Source organism: Rhinoderma darwinii, chromosome 9 (assembly GCF_050947455.1).
Source record: "Rhinoderma darwinii isolate aRhiDar2 chromosome 9, aRhiDar2.hap1, whole genome shotgun sequence".
Lineage (NCBI taxonomy): Eukaryota > Metazoa > Chordata > Amphibia > Anura > Rhinodermatidae > Rhinoderma > Rhinoderma darwinii.
In genome coordinates, this window is record NC_134695.1 from 5,847,186 (window position 1) to 5,864,013 (window position 16,828).

At 45.2% G+C, this 16,828-nt stretch overlaps 1 protein-coding gene across 3 annotated transcripts in view; it reads left to right on the plus strand.

Annotated features, from left to right (window-relative positions):
* Positions 1-16,828, plus strand: part of LOC142660576 (inositol-trisphosphate 3-kinase B-like) — a 98,106-nt gene that overhangs the window by 42,677 nt on the left and 38,601 nt on the right. The gene's annotated exons all lie outside the window — the stretch shown is intronic.

Consider the following 16,828-nt stretch of genomic DNA (forward strand, 5'->3'; position numbering starts at 1 on the left):
GCTTAGGTACCTTTTTGGCTTCCTGCAGAGATGATGAAGAGTCTCCGGATATCACCTTACATACTTTTATTTTATGCCATTCTAACTAAGAGAACAAGGTTTCCCCATCTACAGAGAATTTTTGCATCTACGCAAGACGTGAGGAACTTGTTAATCAAATTTTTTTCATTTTTGGCAGTCGTGAAGAGAAGTCTGCCAGTGTTAAAGATGCAGAATAGTGGTTCAGAGTACAAGAAATTGCCATTCTTGGTCAGGGATGTACATTCTGCATGCTGTGATGTTACCGATCATGCACGATCAGGCACAAATATAGAAAATAGGACGACAATAAGAGAGGAAAGCAATGGAAACAATGTACTGGCTCAATAACATTTGTACAAGACGTCCATGCAAAGGAGGGGATGAAAAGAGAAGTTTTTTAAATATGCTTTTTATATATTTGTTTTCATCCAAAAAGTTGATATCTCACTAGTAATAATCCAAACGTAAACATAACATAAACGGAATTCTGGGATATTCTGGGCACAGCAGTAGTCACCTATAAAAAACAAAAAACGCCAATAGCTAAGGGCCTCACATAATAATGTTTTCACCAAATAGTTAGAGACAATACTAACCGGCAGCAAGCGGGGCTAGGAAAGCACTGATCATAATATGTACCTGGAGGTGTCCTTTAATTATATGTCAGATCTCGATGCTAAACTGTGGGAGCATGGAGAAAAATAGAAGAGGTTAAAGGGGTTTTCCAGGATTTTACATTGATGGCCTAGTCTTAATGTATGATCGGAGGGGATTCCACCCCAGACCCCAATTAATCAGCCAAAGAAAGGGGCAGCAGCGCTTGCTGGGGTCCCGCTGCTCCTTCAGTACAGAACTTGACACAGTGACATTCATACACATGTGGTTATGTCTGGTACTTCAGCTCAGCCCCACTAACATGAATGACTTGGACTGCACTACCACACACAGCCGCACACGTATGGAGATCGTCTTGTCAGGTACTGTGGCAATGAGCCTACAGCTCTCCAGAGAGTGCTGCTGACTTTTCCTTCTGCCGTTCGTGTGGGGCACTGATCACACATTGATGGCCTCTTCTAAAGTTAGATTATCAATGAAAAATCCCACAAAATCCCTTAAAATTGGTCGGCCGGTTTAGAAAACTAATTTTCAGATATACTATTAGGAAATTCTGAATAAATAGATGAGCGTCTCCTGTTCAGTATCCTCATCTATTAGCCATAGCAGAGAGTTAGAGGACCCAACCCTACATGTCCAAAAGGTCCCAACAACGGAACAACCAGCTTATCTCCATGTGTTATTCTAACACAATGGGGTTGTCAAATGTGGACAACCCCTTTAAGCTTTTTCTGCTTTGGCCCATGCTATGTACACTATAGAGAATAAGTATATTGTAGCTCTGTAGACTGGTCCGCTTTTTTATCTGTCCCCTTTTTCAATGCTTACAACACATAAACTGTGGGCAAAGCACAAAGGTGAGATTTATTATTTAGTATCTCTGTTTTTTCTAAGGCAACATTTTCAGGACCTTTGTGAGCCGCCTGAGTTGTAGTCACCCACAACATGTGTTTCTATGGCAGTAAGGCTTCATGCACACAGTTAAATTACGTGTGAACAGTTTTCCTCATGCTGATTTTCAACTTTGCTTGTGGTCTAGGAGAGCCACCTCCCTGCAAACATAAGTGCACATTCTGTTCCTTCTACAGCAATGAACTTTGGTGGTGGATTCTTACATTTTCACTCCCTGTGTACTGCATAATATTGTCATTGTGCATCTAATGCAGGCCGTTGAGGAAAGGTATTATGAAGCCGAAACTCCACTCTAACAACCGGGATTGAAGATAACTCCGATCCCGGTTGTTTTGACTTCTTAGATGCCGTGGTCGATAGTGACTGCAGCACCTAAGTGGCTTTACAGAAAAAGGGGATTCCTTCTGTAAGCCCATCGGCACCCATGCGATGCGATCATGGGGTGACGATAGTTTGCCATGGCTACCGGGGGCCTAACAAGTACTAGACAGGTCTGCCATGTACTAGAGCAGAGCTCATAGGCTACCTGTCTGTGTCAGGGTATGTTCACACGGCCTAGTTTCGGACGTTTTTTGGGACGTATATGCCCGAAAAATCGGAAGCCTCCAAACATCTGCCCATTGATTTCAATGAGAAAAATGGCGTTCTGTTCCGACAGGCCGTTTTTTTACGCGACCATTTTGGAAAATGGCCACGTAAAAAAACAGCCGCAAAAAAGAAGTGCAGGTCACTTCTTGGGACGTTTTTGGAGCCGTTTTTCATTGACTCTGGAAAACAGCTCCAAAAACGGCCGTAAAAAACGCTGCAAAAAACGCAGCGAAAATCGTGAGTGGCTTAAAAAACTTCTGAAAATCAGGAGCTGTTTTCCCTTGAAAACAGCTCCGTATTTTCAGACGTTTTTGACTCAGCGCGTGAACATACTCTAACGCCTCATTCACACGACAGGGTCCGAGTGTCGGCCGATAAAATCCGCAGTTTTGGCCGGTTTGCACCTGTTTTGCATCCGTTCCGATTCTGTTCCGGGCCGTGTTGCCGTTTTTAACGGCCGATTTTGACCCGTTTTGCATCCGTTTTTTTCCCTGTCCGTTTTAAAATCGGATGAATTTCATTTAGATTTGTTGCCACACACAGCCCTCTGTAGATAATGCCACACAGCACCCTGCAGGTAATGCCACCCAGCCCCCTGTTGGTAATGCCACCCAGCCCCCTGCAGGTAATGCCACCCATCCCCCTGCAGGTAAGGCCACCCATCCCCCTGCAGGTAATGCCACCCAGCCCCATGCAGGTAATGCCACCCTGCCCCCTGTAGGTAATGCCACCCTGCCCCTTGTAGGTAATGCCACCCAGCTCCCTGTATGTAATGCCACCAAGTCCCCTGTAGGTAATGTCACCAAGTCCCCTGTAGGTAATGCCACACAGCCCCCTGTAGATAATGCCACACAGCCCCCTGTTGGTAATTCCAACCAGCCCCCTGTTGGCAATGCCACCCTGCCCCCTGTAGGTAATGCCACACAGCCCCCTGTAGGTAATGCCACACAGCCCCCTGTTGGTAATTCCACCCAGCTTCCTGTTGGTAATTCCACCCAGCCCCCTGTTGGCAATGCCACCCAGCCCCCTGTTGGCAATGCCACCCTGCCCCCTGTTGGCAATGCCACCCTGCCCCCTGTAGGTAATGTCACCCAGTCCCCTGTAGGTAATGCCACACAGCCCTCTGTTGGTAATGCCACCCAGACCCCTGTTGGCAATGCCACCCTGCCCCCTGTAGGTAATGCCACCCTGCCCCCTGTAGGTAATGTCACCCAGTCCCCTGTAGGTAATGCCACACAGCCCTCTGTTGGTAATGCCACCCAGCCCCCTGTTGGCAATGCCACCCTGCCCCCTGTAGGTAATGCCACCCTGTCCCCTATAGGTAATGCCACCCTGCCCCTGTAGGTAATGTCACACAGCCCCCTGTAGGTTGCAAACACCCCCCCCCCCTCCTTCCAGGAGAAGTCACTGACTTCAATGTCCATATATGGACAGTTTAGTCACTGACTTCTCCTGGAGAGGAATCCCCGGCCACAGGGTCGGGGATTCCGCTTCTGAAGTGAGTGACGTCACTGTGTCCATATATGGACAGCGTCGTCACCCACTTCTCCTGTAGCGGAATCCCCGGCAAAGGTGTCGGGGATTCCGCTTCAGAAGTGAGTGACGTCGCTGTGTCCATATATGGACAGCGTAGTCACTCACTTCTCCTGTAGCGGAATCCCCGGCCACCGGGTCGGGGATTCCGCTTCAGAAGTGAGTGACGTCGCTGTGTCCATATATGGACAGCGTAGTCACTCACTTCTCCTGTAGCGGAATCCCCGGCCAAGGTGTCGGGGATTCCGCTTCAGAAGTGAGTGACGTAAGCTGTGTCCATATATGGACAGTGTAGTCACTCACTTCTCCTGTAGCGGAATCCCCAATCTCCGGCCGGGGATTGGAGATTCCGACTTCTACAGGGAGCGTAAAAAGAACCTCCTCCTCCTCACATGCACTCTGAGGAGGAGAAGGAGGAGAGAGAGCGCGAGCGACGGAATACATGGCCATCACTCGGGACACATTCCGGTGATGGCCATGTATTACGCGGCCCCATAGACTTCTATGCGAGCCGGGCGGCCGGGTAAACGGCTGAAAATAGGGCATGTCCCATTTTTTGACGGCCAGGTTTCAGTCAGTCGTGTGAATAGCCCCATTAGGGGTCTATTAATCCTAATGCAGCCGGGTGACGGCCGATTTATGAACGGCCGTCACCTGGCCGGGAAACCCTGTCGTGTGAATAAGGGCTAACACTGACAAAATACATTGCAATACAGAAGTATTGTATTAGAGAAGTGATCAGGAGATGAAATGTTCATGTCCTATAGAGGGGCAAAAAAAAGTTTAAAAAAATTATCAGAAGCCTGGTTGTAAGAAGCACGGGGCCCACCAGACGTCTAAAATCTTGTGGCAGGTACTCTATTCCCAAGGTTAGGAGAACTAAAGCTGGATCTTTTTTGATAGGAGTCCCCAATACAGAGGATCGAAGGTGAAACACATCCTCCCACAGTTTTAATATAATAGGGCATTTCCAAAAAATATGATGAAGAGAACCTATCTGGCCACATCCCCTCCAACATAAGGCTGACGTGTGGGGATAGATACTGGCTAGCTTGGAAGGTGTATAGTACCATCTCATCAACATTTTATGGTAGACTTCCAAGAGATTCATACATAAGGAGGCTTTCATAGTCCATTTGATTGCCTCAGCCCATTGTTCGCTAGTAAACGTCTGTCCCAAGTCCCGCTCCCACCCCAGAAAATAAGCCCGCTGGGTGATCTTCACGTCTCCGTTTAGGCAGTCATATATACGCTTTGTAAAATTCAGGCCCCCCTTGCTGGGGTTAGAAAAGTGATCACAAATAAATCGTGGTAAGGAGGCCGTAATAGTAGGAAAAGAAGCCAAGTAAGATGCAATCTGAACATATCGGAATAAGTCACTACATGGTACATGATATGTGGCAACAAGATCTGGGAATAATCTCAGACGGTCTCCATGATATAACTCTGAGATATGATGGATACCACACCCCACCCATGTCTGCACCTTCAGGCCTGGGATCAGCAGTTCAAGAACAGTTAAAGGTAAGGGAAAAGGTGCCCCCCTTTCAGTGGAAGAGGTGGCCGACAAAAGAGATAACCAGGCCTGTACAGAAACCTTTATTGTTGGAACCACTGGTAGGGGCAGAGATGGTTTTATAGCATAAGCTAATAGAACACTTCTAAGAGATGTATTGCCTGTAAGATTTTGCTAGATGGAGGTCCAGTTAGATAATGAGATCGGGGAAATCCAGGCACACAATTGCTTAACTATCAAGGCTTTATGGTAGGAGATAATATTTGGCATCCCCATTCCCCCTCTTCGCCCATTTACTATCAGAGTGGATGCAGCTATTCTCGGATGTCGGCCCTCCCAAATAAACGTTCTAAGTTGTTTTTGGATCTTCATAAGAATAGAGGATGGTATGGGAACAGATAGAGTACGCAGAAAATACAATATTTTAGGTAAAATAAACATTTTATAGCATACATTGCGACCCAACCAGGAAGGTTCATGCTTCGATATGCTTTTAAGATCTTCCTGAATAGTGGACAGCAAGGGTTCTAGGTTCAGCTTAGGCATCCAATTAAGAGGAAAACCAAGCTTGATCCCCAAATAAGGGACATAAGTATTCTCCCATTTGAAAGGGAACTCAGCTTGAATGGTTCTCTTCAAAGTATGGTTAATGAAAATCCCCAACACCTGGGATTTTGTGGTGTTGATCTTATAATATGAGACCAAACAAAATCGCGATATGACATTCATTATTTCTCGTAGAGTAGACAAAGGGTCCGTAACCATCAGGATGACATCATCTGCAAATGGGCCCAGTTTGTGTTGACGGAATCCTACAGGTATTCCCCTTATATTTATATTGGAGCGAATAGATTCCGTAAATTGTTCCATGACCAACGTGAACAGTAATGGTGAGAGTGGACACCCTTGTCTCGTTCCATTTGTTATATTAAAGGGCGTGGAGAGAGATCCATTTGACAAAACCCTAGCTGAGGGAGAAGTATAAAGGGCCTGAATAGCCTGTAATATAGGACCCCCAAAGCCAAATCTCCGCAAAGTAGCAAAAGCAAATCCCCAATGTATTCTGTCGAACGCTATCTCTGCATCCAGGGTAAGGAAGAGAGAAGGTGCCCGACTGCCACCCACCTTTGCCATCAGGTTGATGATGCGTCTGGTGCCATCAGAAGCCTGCCACCCCTTCGTGAACCCCACCTGGTCCGAATGTATCAACGTGGGTAGAATATCTATCAAGCGAGTGGCTAAAATTTTGGCATATATTTTCGTATCACAGTTAAGGAGGGATATCGGTCGAAAATTAGCTGGAGTGGTGTGGTGGGAGATTTTCCTGGTTTAGGAATAGTGACTATTGTGGCCTGTAACATTTCGCTAGGGAGGCTGCTGGTTTCTAAAACTCGATTGTATACCGCTGACAAATGTGGGGAGAGAATAGGAGTAAAAGTGCGGTAATACTCATTAGAGAAGCCAACAGGGCCCGGGGCTTTATCTAATTTCAGTACACCTATAGTCTTGGAAACCTCCATGTGAGTGATAGGAGCATTTAATAGGGACAATTGATCATGCGTTAGAGATGGTAGTTGCACCGAGCTTAAGAAGGCATTAATGTCTAATTCAGTGGGTTGAGGGACAGATGAGTCTTCGTTAAGATTATAGAGCTTAGAATAAAAGGAACCAAATTGGTTAACTATGTCCTGTGGATGTATAATCTTGGAGCCATTCTCCGTTGAGATCAAATTAGGGATGACAGATTTCAGTCTTCGCCCTTTAATTCTTTGGGACATTAGTTTGCTAGCTTTATTATAAGAGGTATAATATGTCATGCGGAGGGAAGTGACTTTTCTATCACAATCATCTAGTAATAAAGATTTAAGTTGACGCCTTAAGGACATAAGATCATCATGGACGGACACAGATTAAGTCTTCTGCTGTTGTACCTCAAGGGATCTTATCTGATCTTTTCTGTTTCTTATAGCGAGCTCCCTGCTGAATTAAAATTCCCCTTAACACTGCCTTGTGGGCATTCCACACTGAGTAAGGATTACTATTCTCTAAAGCATTAAATTGAAAGTATTCTTGTAGCTTAGATGCAATATTATCTCTATAAGTAGGTATTTTGAGGAGAAAATTATTAATGCACCATGGACCAATAGGACGAGTAGATTGGGAGAGTTCTATCTATAAATAAATGAGAGCATGATCGGACCAGGTTGTGTCCCCAATTTCTGACGATCTAACATGTTGTAACGTCTTCCTATCCACCAAGAAGAGGTCAATTCTAGAGAAGGTCTGGTGCCTTGGTGAGTAGAATGTATATTCTTTAGAGGAGGAATTCAAACATCGAAATGCATCATACAATGCTGTATTATGTAACCAGGGAGACATCGTAGAGAAAGATCTCCCGCTTTGGCATGTAGTGTCCCACTTAGCATCTGGAATAAGGTTAAAGTCTCCACAAATAATAAGTTGCCCATTTGCTATTTTTTGAAGTCTTCTCATTAGTTTGTTTAAGAAACGAATCTGTGAGGAGTTAGGGGCATAGATATTAACAATTGTTACCTGGACATTATTAAGGAGTCCCACCAATATAATGAATCGTCCCCCATCATCAATAATAGACTTAGTTAGGTGAAAGGATACAGAATTGCGAAAGGCAATGAATACCCCCGCCCTTTTTTTTAAAGCATTGGCCTGATAAATGAGAGGGTATTTGTGGTGTGAGAACCTAGGGCATGCTTGTTGAGAGAAATGCGTCTTCTGAATACAGAGTATGTCCAGCTGAGATGAGAGAGCATCCCTCCAAACTGATGATCTTTTAAATGGGGAGTTTAAACCTTTAGCATTTAGAGACATAAATTTAATCGCCATAGGTAATATGAAAGAAGAGCTGATGGTAGCTAAAAACAAGGGCCGGGAGCCCACAATGTACACCGCTATATACATACACCGCAAAGACACTGTTGGTATAGCCTGACGAGAAGATGGAAAAAAGGGTTAGTCAGTAAGAAAATCATAAGAAACAATATTAACAATATGCAAACCAACATAACTCCACCAATACACTTGGCGGACTGTTACCAAGAAAGAACGGGGTAGTAAAGTCTGTCTGAAGACCCCTATGACCTCGTTCAAGAAAACAGTATACACTACAGTTCAACGGTAAGCAGGCCCGCGCTGCCAATCTTGCGAGATTCGTGCTGGAGAAGTCTTGTCATTCTTAGGAGAGGGCTCCATTAAGGGAACTTGCCAGCGCCCCATCAGAGCCTCACCCTCAGCCACCGTCGCCACGACATGAAGCAAACCATTTTTGTGGATAAGCAGCTTGGACGGAAATCCCCATTTATAGGCTATATTATTCTTCCTCAGAGCTGTGGTCAGAGGAATAAATCGCCTTCTTGCTTGAAGTGTCGATTGAGACAAGTCCGCATATAAATGGATTTTCTCATACGGAGCTGGCAGTGTATCAGATCTTCTAGAAACCGACATGAGAGACTCCTTCGTTTGGAAAAAATGGATGCGCGCGATGACATCCCGAGGAATTTCAGGTGGGAGTGATTTCGGCTTAGGAAGCCTATGGGCTCTATCAATTGTAAGATCCAATTGCTGAGCAGATGGCAAAAGGGTTTTCATAAGTTGCTGGAGATAGGCAGTTAAAGCAGCTGGTTGAACAGATTGAGGGATGCCCCTGAATTTCACGTTGTTTCTCCTGTTGCGGTCCTCTATGTCAGCAAGTTTTGATGTAAGATTCGCAACTGCCCCTTCTAGGGTATGATGTGTATCCACCATATCATTGTGAGCCGTCGTGAGTTCCCCCATCTTGGTCTCAATGTGGTCAACTCTATGGCCTAGGTCATCCACAGTGGCTGCTAATTTAGTAGAAAAGCGCGCCAAATCTTTATGGAAGGAGCCTCTTAGGGCCATCATCATGGACTTAATAAAATGCTCTGAGGCCAACTGATCAGTAGAAGGAATCACCTCAATAGGATCCGGGTTCGTGGCTGAAATAGAATCATCTCCCTCCTGGGATAACTCCTCCAAATCTAGCCTAGGTTGCTGCCTCCTTTGACTGGCCGGAGGAGATGCGCAAGGTATCATGTCTGTTACAGGCGCCATTACTGTCGGGTGGGAGGCCCCTCTCAGGGAAAGAGCAGGCAGCAGAGTTGGTGTCACCGGCGGGTAAGTACACATCAGTTCATTGCACAGGAGATCTGACTCACCCCGTCCACCCGCTGGATCTGCGGCTCCGTCCCCTCTCGGAGAGGAAGCAGGGGAGGCGCCCTCCGAAGACGACGATCCGGCGCCATGTTTGTTGCTTCGTGAGGCGAAGAAGTCTGAGAGGCGTTTCGGACCTGTCGCAAGAGTCTTCTTGCGTGTCATCATGCTGTGGAGTTCTAGGAGTGTGTACCGGGAAGGCACAGGTGAGTGTATTTAGTCGTTTATGTTAGTCGCTTAGAGGTCAGAGGACGGAGCTCACAAAGATGCGACTGCTCCGCTCAGCATCCAGACCACGCCCCAAAGTTTTCATTGTTCAAAGAGTAGTAAAACTTAAAAAAATATGTGTATATATATATATATATATATATATATACAGTGAAGGAAAAAAGTATTTGATCCCTTGCTGATTTTGTAAGTTTGCCCACTGTCAAAGATATGAACAGTCTAGAATTTTTAGGCTAGGTTAATTTTACCAGTGAGAGATAGATTATATAAAAAAAAAAAAAAAAGAAAATCACATTGTCAAAATTATATATATTTATTTGCATTGTGCACAGAGAAATAAGTATTTGATCCCTTTGGCAAACAAGACTTAATACTTGGTGGCAAAACCCTTGTTGGCAAGCACAGCAGTCAGACGTTTTGTGTAGTTGATGATGAGGTTTGCACACATGTTAGATGGAATTTTGGCCCATTCCTCTTTGCAGATCATCTGTAAATCATTAAGATTTCGAGGCTGTCGCTTGGCAACTCGGATCTTCAGCTCCCTCCATAAGTTTTCGATGGGATTAAGGTCTGGAGACTGGCTAGGCCACTCCATGACCTTAATGTGCTTCTTTTTGAGCCACTCCTTTGTTGCCTTGGCTGTATGTTTCGGGTCATTGTCGTGCTGGAAGACCCAGCCACGAGCCATTTTTAATGTCCTGGTGGAGGGAAGGAGGTTGTCACTCAGGATTTGACGGTACATGGCTCCATCCATTCTCCCATTGATGCGGTGAAGTAGTCCTGTGCCCTTAGCAGAGAAACACAACCAAAACATAATGTTTCCACCTCCATGCTTGACAGTGGGGACGGTGTTCTTTGGGTCATAGGCAGCATTTCTCTTCCTCCAAACACGGCGAGTAGAGTTAATGCCAGAGAGATCAATTTTAGTCTCATCTGACCACAGCACCTTCTCCCAATCACTCTCAGAATCATCCAAATGTTCATTGGCAAACTTCAGACGGGCCTGTACATGTGCCTTCTTGAGCAGGGAGACCTTGCGGGCACTGCAGGATTTTAATCCATTACGGCGTAATGTGTTACCAATGGTTTTCTTGGTGACTGTGGTCCCAGCTGCCTTGAGATCATTAACAAGTTCCCCCCGTGTAGTTTTCGGCTGAGCTCTCACCTTCCTCAGGATCAAGGATACCCCACGAGGTGAGATTTTGCATGGAGCCCCAGATCGATGTCGATTGACAGTCATTTTGTATGTCTTCCATTTTCTTACTATTGCACCAACAGTTGTCTCCTTGTCACCCAGCATCTTACTTATGGTTTTGTAGCCCAATCCAGCCTTGTGCAGGTCTATGATCTTGTCCCTGACATCCTTAGAAAGCTCTTTGGTCTTGCCCATGTTGTAGAGGTTAGAGTCAGGCTGATTAATGGAGTCTGTGGACAGGAGTCTTTTATACAGGTGACCATATAAGACAGCTGTCTTTAATGCAGGCACCAAGTTGATTTGGAGCGTGTAACGGGTCTGGAGGAGGCTGAACTCTTAATGGTTGGTAGGGGATCAAATACTTATTTCTCTGTGCACAATGCAAATAAATATATATAATTTTGACTAAGTGATTTTCTTTTTTTTTTTATATATAATCTATCTCTCACTAGTAAAATTAACCTAGCCTAAAAATTCTAGACTGTTCATGTCTTTGACAGTGGGCAAACTTACAAAATCAGCAAGGGATCAAATACTTATTTCCTTCACTGTATATACTAGTATAGATATATATATATATATATATATATATATATATATACATATATAGCACACAAGAAAATGGTGACAGCACACTGCGAACACCAATGTCACCTAAACCGCTAAATATAAATAAATATGCATTACGGATAAATCTACTTACAATAGGGAGGTTCTTAGTGCACATTTTGATCAAATTGTGTGAGCCCACCTGCCACGACCAGGCGTCCTCCATAGGTGGGGACCTACTTTGCACATACACCCAGAACTGGGACTAAACCTACATACAGGGCCGCCATCAGGAATTTCTGGGCCCCATACAGCCAAGATGTCTGGGCCCCCCCCCTCCATTACCGGAAATTGTGGCACTCACGTTTGTACGTTATACGCATTAACTGATTTTGGTGCTGATGTCAATTACAGTGAAGGAAACCATGGAGCCGGCAGTGACCGGTTAATGCTCCGTATTTTGATCTATTTAGCTAAAACGTATCCGACAGTATGGCATACAGTGGGATACGTCGCCTGGGGAATGGCCCAGGGGAAACTCCTGAAGTCACTGCCCATGAACAGAGCTCGAGCCTTCTACTAGCGCTCTGCCCAGGGACTCTGGCACCTTTCCTGATCTCCATATACGTAAAGTGACGTCCGAAGCTTTGCAAAGCCTGAGTACACGGTCGGAGCGTCGGCAACATTCTGGCCAGGGATTCCGGCCCTGGAGAATCCCCTGACGTCACTTTACATATATGGACAGTGATGTCAGGAGCTTTCCCAGGGATAAAGTCCACGGGTAGAGCACTTGTGATGCTGCCTGGGGACTCCGGAATAACAAAGTCTACTACGCTACTCCATCCTTCAAAAAGAAGGTAAACCGACGTCCACCAGCCCGACGGAGGCTAAAAGGGAAGGGAGGGGGAAGCGCTTGTGAGGATTTAAGGAGCACTAATGCTCCGCTCTTACGTTGCCATTAAAGTTCAATGTGTTTTTCCACAGCAAAAATCGGAGGCTTTCCCTTTGATTCCTGGCGCAGATGCTACAAGCGTGTAGCAGATCCGCTCGAGAATAAGGCCCTGTTCACACAGAGTTTTTTTGCCACATTTTTTTCAGCGGAAACCGCGTCAAAAAACTTCCGAAATCGCCTCCTATTGATTTCAACGGGAGGCAAAGGAGTTTTTTTCCCACGAGAGAAAGAAGCGACATGCTCTTTCTTCAGGCATTTCCGTCTCTGACCTCCCATTGACATCAATGGGAGGCAGAGAAAGCCTGAAGGAATATCAAGGCAGATTTTTCTGCCTGCAAAAAGCTGTGTGAACAAGGCCTAAGTCCCAATGTCATTCAAAGTTGCTCATCCTCGGCTTTTCCATGTAATATAAGTCGCATGCTACTTATTACTGCGGCGGATTTCTTTTCATGGTGCGGACAAAAATACACAAGGAAAATGTTTCACAGCATGTGAACTGGGTTGCGGAAACCTCATATGCAAGTGATGCAGAATCATCGGCATGTCATCGGAATCCGTATCAATGTGTGAACGGGGCCTTAGGGGTAGTTAAAAAAACCTCTGTTAGGCCAAATGCACACGATACTTATTATGTGCAAATTTGTCGCGGGTATTTTCTTGCGGCAAATCCGCAGTGTAATACAGGACCAGCAAAGTAAATGGGATCAAGAAATCTCATTTCCATGTCGCATTTTCTGCACAAAAATTGACCTGCGGTGCGTATTTGAAAATATTCTACATGTCAATTTATCTTGCGTTTCCGCTTGCGAATTGTTTCTGACTAGTTTAAAAAATAATAAAAAAATCTGCAGCATAAAACCTGCACCTATTTCCGCATCAAAAAGTAAAAACCGCACCTAAAAACGTATCAAAAAAACGCACTAATACGTGCAGATATTACCTGCGGAATTACCTGCGGTTTTGATGCGGATTTTGTGCGGAAATTCCTCAATGTGTGCGTTACAGAATTTTCTGGGGATTTACAGCAAATTAACCCTTTACATTGTAAAGGATGAAATACGTTACAATTCTGCAACATTAGGGTATGTTCACACGGCTTATTTTCGGCAGTTTTTCTGGCCGTAAACGTCCTAAATATCAGAAGCAGAACGCCTCCAAACATCTGCCCATTGATTTCAATGAAACAAAAACGGCGTTGTGTTCCGATGGGCTGTTCTTTTTACAACGGCCGCGTAAAAAAACGGCCGCGAAAAAGAAGTGCAGGTCACTTCTTCTGAAGTGCTTCCGTGTGCCGTGCGCGATTTGCTCGCACCCAATGACTTCAATGGGTGCGTGCTGCGCGAAACACGGGCAAGTATAGGACATGTCGTGAGTTTTACACAAATCCCGCGCGTAGCACGGACGTATAACACGTTCATGTGAATAAGGCCTTATATTGTCATTTGTAGTGAATTTTCAGTGCGCAATCCGCACCAAAAATAGAAGGTAAGAAAGTGGCCTTATTCAGACGTCCATGTTCGGTTTGTGATATACAGAGCGTGTATCGGCCATATTTCCAGGACCGACCACAGTTCAGGGAGCCGGGTTTCTAGCATCACAGTTATCTATGATTATAGTCCCTCCCTTCCCGTGGGAATACTGTCCCCGGCCCCCGTACTGAAAGCATCATTACAGTATGGGACGGTATTCCCGCGGAGAGGCAAGGACTCCCAGCAACACTGATAACTATTATGCTAGGAGTCCGGCTCCATGAATTGTGGTCGGCCTGGGAAATACGGCTGATACACGCTCCGTATGTCACGGACCGAAAGCCGCCGTCTGAATAAGGCCTTAGTCTAGTTACACAGTGCGGTGAAATCCCGTTTTTGTGCCACAATTTTTGCAAAATCGCGGCAAAAACGTGATTTGACCGCACTGTGAGAATATAGCCTAACAGCACTTTTCATCTTTTGTATCCTTTTTTTATGCAATTTTCGTAATTGCGGCACAAATCACGCAGTTTTGCCGCGATTTTTACATAATCGTGGAAAAACTGCGCCATTTTTTCTGCGATTACGAAAATCGCGGCAAAAAAAACACTAGGAAAACGAAAAAAATACCAAAAAACATTTTAATCAACTTTATACATTCTACAAATGGGGTCAGGGGGATGGGAAGCAGGATGGATAGGGGAAAATACTCACCAGCCTGCAGGTCGGCAGTGTAGAGGAGCTGGGGGCGGGATCTCCACACGGAGCTTCAGCACATGCTGCATCTTCCCCGTCCAGTGAAGCTACAACAGGTATGCAGGGGGTGCCGCGAGTGTTGCTAGGGGGGTGCCGCGGGCGTTGCTGAGGGGTGCCGCGGGCGTTAGTAGGGGCGGGGCGCGAGCGTTGCGAGGGGGGGCCGTGAGCGTTGCGAGGGGGGGGGCAACAGTCTGAGGGGGGGCGGGCCCCTTTTCTTCATCCATGTGGCCGGGCCCCTGACGGGAGTACCAGTAATACCCGCCTGATGGCGGCCCTGCCTACATATATCTGTGGATGATATGAATCAGCATTAAACTAATTAATATATATATACATTTGGTATCGCCGTAATCATAATGAAAATTAACATGTCATTTATATAGCAGGATGAGTGACATTGAGAAATTACTGTTTTTTTTTCCGATTACACCCCAAAAAGTGAAACGTTTTTCATTACATTATATGTACCCCAAAATGGTGGCATTAAAAGAATATAACTCATGCCCTCACAAATACGGCTACCTCGATGAGAAATTCATGTTGGGTATCCAGGAACGGCAAGGTAAGCCCATTCTCGAGATCGGTGGGGGTCCCAGCGGTTAGACTCCCACCGATCAGATATTTATTACCTCTCCTGTGGATTGTTGATGCATATTGATTATTTGGGAAAACCACTAGGTTTTTGGGAAACCAAACTAGGCCACGTCCTTAAGGGGGTAAAGTGCGATGTCTGAGTGCCAATCTTTAGGACCACAGCTGCATTTGTATATATCTTCTCAATATACATTGGATGTAGCGATCTATGTGCTTATCCTTTCACTACAGATAAGTAAAGGAACATGTCTCCATTATAACATGCACGTTGTGGTGAAGTGAAGCTCATGGGAGACATTGCCGTTCCTTTTACATTCTTAGACAGACCCCCATAAGTAACCCCAGGAAGAACGCAGTTCCCTGACTTTAAATGTAACGTCAGACAGACTAGTTCCCTGTTCTAACACCCTCCCCCCATGTTTTTCTGGTGGATGTGACTTTCATTTGCTCACCACTTTTTTAGCCCTTGTGTATATTTTATGTTTGTACTTTATCCCCAATTATCTCTTCATTCCAGTTTGTTTCATTTCCTGTGAATCTCCCTCTGACTTCCACCCTGTGACCCCCACACCTGTCTCCTGCCTCCCTTACACTTTTTTTTCTCTCTGTCTCTTTGCTGTGTAGAAGGATTTCCCTCCTGCCGGTGACGTCGTTGGTTTGTGGTTTGCAAACCAGAGAAACAGTTCTAAGAATTTGGCCATGACTGGGTGATTACCAGAGGGAGGGGGGTGACTGAGAGAAGGGAGGAGCGCGGCGGGAGGGGGAACTGCAGAGGAAGGTGAGGAGAGACGTTCTTGTATTTATTCTGTACATAGGCCAGACGTCCCCAGTGTTTTCTAGTGTCAAGGAGCACCTGCTGGCATCAGTCTTTTCTGTGACGCCAAAAATATTAATAAAAAATGGCTAAAGAACTGAAAATAAACGACAGATGTTCTGGTAAATCTGGTTATTACTCAAATCTTGTAAAATTTGGAGCCGGGCTTTGTGACGGCTTGGTAAACAAATGTATAGGGGCACACTAGATGGGCATAGTTTATATTTGTGTATTCAAAAATATGCTTTATATATACTGTAGATAAACAACAAATCCTTTAATTTGACCACATGGTTCACAAAGGGACATTAAATATCTCGGAGAACCAGGGACGTAGCTTAGGAACCTGGGTGTTGGATGCCAATTTGCCTTGCCCAGGATATTTAGATAGCGGGCTAGGACAATGAACTGAATTTTTGCTCAAATAAAGCCGTGTAAACGATGCCATAAAATAAAATGCACTAAAATAAAAATAGAAGAGTAGATGTGTGACTTGGTGCATATAATGTATGTAAAATACTGACAAATGCCATGTGTGACCTCAATGTGACTCATGCACCCCCCCCCCCCCACCCTCGTACAAGTATGACCATATAAGAAGACTGTAGGACAGGTTAGACCGTGTGATCCCAATGAGGTCACGTTACGCCTTGATCTCCATGCAGGTTCAAATCAGGTGGGGGGGGTGCGAGCTCGGAGAAGCAAAGACACACTGAGACGTTTCTCAAGGCAAAAATACTTCTGACTTTATTTGCAGAGACACAGAGTTTATATAGTAAAAATATCATATAATTACGTGCAGACACGTATACATTCTTGTGGTTTCTTTCCTCATTATTCTTATCTCTACGTACATTATTCTTATTCCTTACATCTAGTT